Genomic DNA, 6,011 nt, shown 5'->3' on the forward strand with positions numbered 1-6,011 from the left:
CATTGAACCTTCACAGAAGGGGGTTAATTGCTACACGAAGAGGTAATTTATTAAGGAACACTGAAGCCCTGTATACTCCCCAATATGAGGCTGAACAGCACAATCTTACGTGAATATTACATTTGATAATCGAGGCCTTTTCTATGGTACACTTCAGAATGAGCTAAGCTAAACAAAAAGGGGAGGTGGAGGGAAAAAGGAGAAAGAAAAAACCCCAACACCATTTTTCTCTGTGGCTCTAATAAACCCGTGCTTGGTGCCCTCCAGTCTGTCGCTCCCCCAACAGGGAAAGTTGTCTGCTCCATAAAATTCTCGGTGGCTGATGAGAAAGGACTCATGCAACTATCAGGTGCAGGGGCGGCTTCAGCTGTTCTTTATTTGCCCAGATCTGGTGCTTCAGCGCTCTTCTGAGGGTTACACTTCATTTCCACCCTTTGTCGGAAGTGGTGTTTTCTGAACCTCATCACACTGAACTGGGTCTTCATTCCATCACAGTTTAGATCAGTATTATGTGGCTTGTGAAACATCGCGTGCAGGGGGAGAAAATGTGGCCCCTGCATCCCTTCCCGGACATCTCCCTTTTTAGCAGAGTTTCATTCATCGTCCTGCGGGTGCCTTGGGAGCTTAGGTTTTTCATCAGGCTCACATAACAAGAGTCCACGAGCTGAGGAGAAGGCAAGGTGGCTCTGAGGAACCATCGACCCAAAAAGCTGATGATATGCTTGGCTCTACTGACAACAAATTCTGGAGTCTCCGAGGCTTAGAGAGAGAGAATTTGTTTTATCTCTTTGTCTCTCTCTATAACATCTAGCAACAGCAAATGGACATTGGAGGAAAATGCCCTTGAAAAATAGGGTCAAGGAGAAAGGGGTTTCTTCAAAATGCATCACTGATGCGCTTCAGGTTTCTCCACTTTGGGATTGGGTCCTTTAGCCATCTCTGGCCAAACCCTTGCTAAGTGCTATGGAGTACTCATTTTGCTGTCGGCCCTGGGCTGAGAAAGATGAGGGCAGAACACAAAAGTCCTACAGAGCACGTGGCCAGCCCTTAACGGCCTGTTCAATATAGAGGAAAGAGTAAAACAAGCATTTCTGGGAAACAAAGAACAAATTTCTAGTAACCACCAACAGGAATAACCAGCAGATTTTGATGGGCCATTGTTCGCCTCCTTGGTTGACCCTCTCTCCCGCTTTACTTTTTATTCTCTCCTCAGCTGCTGCCACTTTGTCTACAACTCATTGGCCCCTTTTTGTCCCTGATCTGCATATGCTCAAAGTCTTTATCTGGACCCTTCACCACCCACTTAGCACCATCCAACCTTGTAGGGCTCCATGATCAAAATGACGTCTTACACTTGGAACTCTTCTCCCTAAACCCTCCTATTTCTTCTATGTCAATCAGCTAGCAATTTGGCGGGGGGTGGGGAATACCCATAAGCTAGTTCACGGCAAAGTTGCAAGTGACTGAAGCATCCTCCGCCTTCATTCCCTTCTTCTCCTTCAAATTTTCCATGGACAGTCCAAATTGAAATATTCTGCCCTATTCTAAGATCACACCATGCCTCAAATGATTGGAAGCTAAGTCTAAAGCAGGGGAGAAAAAAAAGACAGTTTTCTTTCTCAGCTTCAGGGAACTGTCCATCCCACCATTCACTTGTCATCCACCGCCAAGTTCCATTACTGTTCCTGATGCTAGTTTTCTATTTAGAATTTGATGTGCAGGCCATTGCACTTGATATGTGATCTGATGGAAAAGGAGGAAGGGAACCACTCTTTTTGTAGAGCAAGGGGAACAGCAGGGCCTAAGTCGAATGAACATAATGTTTGTTCTGCTTTCTAGCACCTGGAGCAGAAGCAGCCCTTCACTGGAGACCCTCAAAAGACTGAAAGTAGACGTGGTTCCTATTGAGGAAAAATAAGAAACTTGGATCCTTAAAGACACAGACAGATCCATGTGACTTCCTAGGGTCTTCTGTTCTCCCCTCGCTTCTCTCTCTGTTTGGAACTCCAAATTCTCCACTTGGTTCTATGTAATTAATACTAAGCATGGTAATTTATATTTGTCAAAAGCTTGTGAAAAATAATAGTCATAATTTTTGACTTTTTAAGTCAGTTTTGTTTTTCATTCTTTTTACCTCACAGGTGCATCCTAAATCAGATCATTTAAAACAACCTCTATTCTGGATTATTTATTCATTCCTCATCCTGGGCAGACTTGAAAGTCATCAAAGGTCACCATTAAATTCACAGACTGAAATCAAACATTCACATGCGATCATGCACACCACCCATTTCCAATGGTTAAGGTCTTTTTGTTTGCTTGCTTGCTTTTTAGAGAAACCCTGTGTTGGATCTTATTTTGGGCATGTATCCCATTGAAGAGTGTCTTATCTGGAAGTTTCTCTTGGAATTTATCAAAAAGGAATTTTTTGGTCATCAAGGTCAACGCCCCTTTTCTTTTTCTCTCCTTGTTTTCAATTTTCTTTCTAAGGAATTGGAAGAAAATGCAGGCAGATGAGTAGTTAAGTAATCCCAGAGCTGTGCCTGTCACCTGGACCAGAGCCAAGCACATGTAAAGGTCTTCACTTGCCAAAAACACACCAGGGACCTCTTAAGCAATCAAGAATTGCTACATGTGTGAAGAGCTAACATCTTGAACACAATAGAAATCTGTAATTCGATTATCTTCTGTTTCTTATCCATTTACCCTTTGAGCATCCTGACACACTGGACGGAAGTCCAAAGTGGGAACTGCTAATGCTCCCCCTGTGCGTGAACGGGCAGCAAAGTCACCGGTCCAGTTCACAAATGAGTATAATGAGGAGAAATGGAGACGTGTCTCCACACTCAATATGCCCTGGGGAAAAGGGAAGGAAGAGAAAAGGGAAACAAGGCCGGGATGAAAAAGCAACTAAGCAAAGAAAGAATAGACTAAAACCATAAAGAACAGTTAGAATAATGAAAACAAAGCAAAGAGAAACTCAACCAAGTGTTCATTTCTATTGTTCAGAGAGTTCTCTTTGGGGCACTGATAGCATTCCTGGGTACTGGTCCTTAAAAAAGGAGAACTTCTTTGCATGAGATAAGAAGGACTTGGGGCACCTGGGTGGCTCAGTTGGTTAAGCGTCTGACTTCAGCTCAGGTCATGATCTCATGGTTCATGGGTTCGAGCCCCGCACTGGGCTCGGTGCTGACAGCTAGCTCAGAGCCTGGAGCCTGCTTCAGATTCTGTGTTTCCCTCTCTTTCTCTACCCTCCCCCACTCGTGCTCTGTATCTCTCTCTCTCTCAAAAATAAATAAACATTAAAAAAAAAAAAGGACTTATTTTTGCTATTGGCATATGTTCTACCTAAAGGGAGATCAACTGCTTCCAGCCTTTCTCACATACAAGTATTGTACGTAAAAATCGAATCCTAAGGAACACAAGACATTATTCACTACCTGCGTATGATGTGACAATCAGAGAAAGTATCCCCCAGCAGTTTTACTCACAGTAAATTAGAGTGGGCCAGGTCATTTTCCATAAAAATGAGTAACTCCCAGTGGGAGAAAGAAATGAATAGAATGTGCTGATCTTGAACACAGAGTATTTATATAATATATTTTATCGCCCATAGACCTTACAGAGCTAGGTTTTCCTCCTGGGATGCACTGTTAATATGTCAACCTCTATATATGCCAAATGGAAACAAAGATTGTTTGGAAAGGTAAATATAGTGCTGTCATTCTCCCTGGAACAATACAGATGCAATATATTTAACTAGAGTTACTAAGAAAACTACAGACTTTTTTCAAGATGTGGCAATATTATGCAAGTGATTAATTCCAATTTAATTCTTTTAAGCACTATGTCTTACTCAGGGTTCTTTTGATTGTAAGCGACAGAAATCTAACTCAAATTAACTTAGAGGGAATTTATTGGTTGATACTGAAACATCTCAGGTTACCAAAGAGAGGGTTAAATAACCAATTTATCGGGAGAACAAAGACGTTAGCCCATAAAAACAGCCAGAACTTTATTTACGTATCCTTTATCTTTGCTTTCCTCTGTGCGTTAGCTTTTTTTCTCATTCAGTTCAAATTTCTCCCCTAGTGCAGGAAGCATGACTCAATCAAGTCCTGGGCTTCATACTCCACAGCTTTTAACAATAGAAATGGTTTTACCCTCTTCCTTCTTTCCATTGAAAAATCCAGGTGGAGAATTCTGATTGGCTTTGCTATGCCAGGTGCATAGCCAAAGGATACACCTGTATCAAACTATCAGAATATTCTCTCCTCGTGCTCCGCATGCCTTCATCACATGGTTAATATCCAACAAAGTGAGAGTGAATGTTCTCTTCCTCTCAGATCAGGAGCAAGAGCATCATCATGATAAAAGTGAAGCAGGATACATGAGATCCATGTGGGAGCCCTCGCTGGTCGACTTATGAGCTGAGAGCTTAAAAAAAAAACACAAAAACCCACCGCCTCTTGGAATTTGAATTCCTCCTTTCCAAAATGAGGGGAAAGAAACCATTTCTCAAAAGAAATGCTGACAGATGCACAGACACTAATGGGTCTTACACTCATTATGTCAAATGAAAGAGATTGCAGGTAAATGAGGGCATCGTATATCGTTTCACTCCATGCGATTCTAGTAAAGAGAGGGCTGTCTTACAGAAACTCAGTCAGTGATTGCCCAAGTTGCATGGTGGAGGGTGCTGAATGAAAAGGGCGTGAAGGTAGAAGGGTATAAACTTTTAGCTATTTGTGGATATCTTTACCAACAATCCACTGCACTCTGCCATTCATCTCATCCACCCATTATTAATAAAGCCCAGGGTCAGTTAGCCCCAAAGACAGACCACAAAATGAGGGATTTATGTGTTCATGTAGGCATTCATTCAAATAACAAAATTCAAGAATCATGGGACACCTGAGTGGGTCAGTCAGTTAAGTGTCTGTCTCTTGGTTTTGGCTCAAGTCATAATCTCTCCATTTGTGAGTTTCAGCCCCTTGTCAGGCTCCGCACTGAAAGCATGGAGCCTGCTTGGGATCCCTCTTTCTCTCCCTCTTTCTGCCCCTCCCCTGCTCATGTTCTATCTCACTTAGAAAGAAAGAAAGAAAGAAAGAAAGAAAGAAAGAAAGAAAGAAAGAAAGAAAGAAAGAAAGAAAGAAAGAAAGGAAAGAAAGAAAGAAAGAATCTATGTGCCAGGCATTTGGTATGCTAGCTTAACAATAGGTTTGCTCACCTAACACAGTAGGTTAAGAAACCACCCAGTGCCTAAAGCTGCATGTTTGGCAAGAAAACCATACCTTTATCAAGAGTTTCCGTTTATCTGGATTTTAAGAATGATAGAATACTTTGAAGGCCCACTGGTCTTTCCTCTAGATCTAAGACGGACTTCCTTGTATTTCCTTAGCTAGATCATAATCTTTTCCCATCTGAAAGATTTAGGAACTGAGAAAATAAATATAGACAAATAGCTATTTATATAAACTAGGGGAGGACTTGTTGAAAGATGGATGAAGTTTATTCTTATTCATTAATTAGTCCATTGTTTTCATCCTCTATTCATTCCATAAGCATTAGTGCTTGCTATCTGCTACATCATCCGTATTTCTATTTCCTCATATAAAGGCACACCTCTTTCATCTACTTTCTCTTGAACTTAAATAGTTTCAGGCCCAGCTCCTACTGGCACATGTTGAAGGTCATTATTCAAATAGGAATGAGGAGGGGCGCCTGGGTGGCTTAGTTGGTTAAGCATCCGACTTTCGCTTGGGTCATGACGTGGGTTCGAGCCCCACGTCGGGCTCTGTGCTGACTGCCAGCTCAGAGCCTGGAGCCTGTTTCAGTCTGTGACTCCCTCTCTCTCTGACCCTCCCCTGTTCACGCTGTCTCTCTCTCTCTCCTAGAAATTAAAAAAAAATAATAATAATAGGAATGAGGAAGGCTGAGACTAGGAACAGGGAGGAAGCCTAGCAGGAGGGGTCCAAAGCATGAGCATTAGGAACCCTTTCCTTCAAGCG

The 6,011-nt window shown here is 42.2% G+C and overlaps 1 non-coding gene across 1 annotated transcript; it reads left to right on the top strand.

Annotated features, from left to right (window-relative positions):
- The first annotated feature begins 5,722 nt into the window (after nt 1-5,722).
- Nucleotides 5,723-5,797, top strand: TRNAE-UUC (transfer RNA glutamic acid (anticodon UUC)). The gene has a single exon. It is a non-coding gene; the product is annotated as a tRNA-Glu (tRNA).
- The last annotated feature ends 214 nt before the right edge of the window (nt 5,798-6,011 follow it).

Source organism: Crocuta crocuta, unplaced genomic scaffold (genome assembly GCF_008692635.1).
Source record: "Crocuta crocuta isolate KB4526 unplaced genomic scaffold, BGI_CrCroc_1.0 scaffold556, whole genome shotgun sequence".
NCBI classification, from domain to species: domain Eukaryota; kingdom Metazoa; phylum Chordata; class Mammalia; order Carnivora; family Hyaenidae; genus Crocuta; species Crocuta crocuta.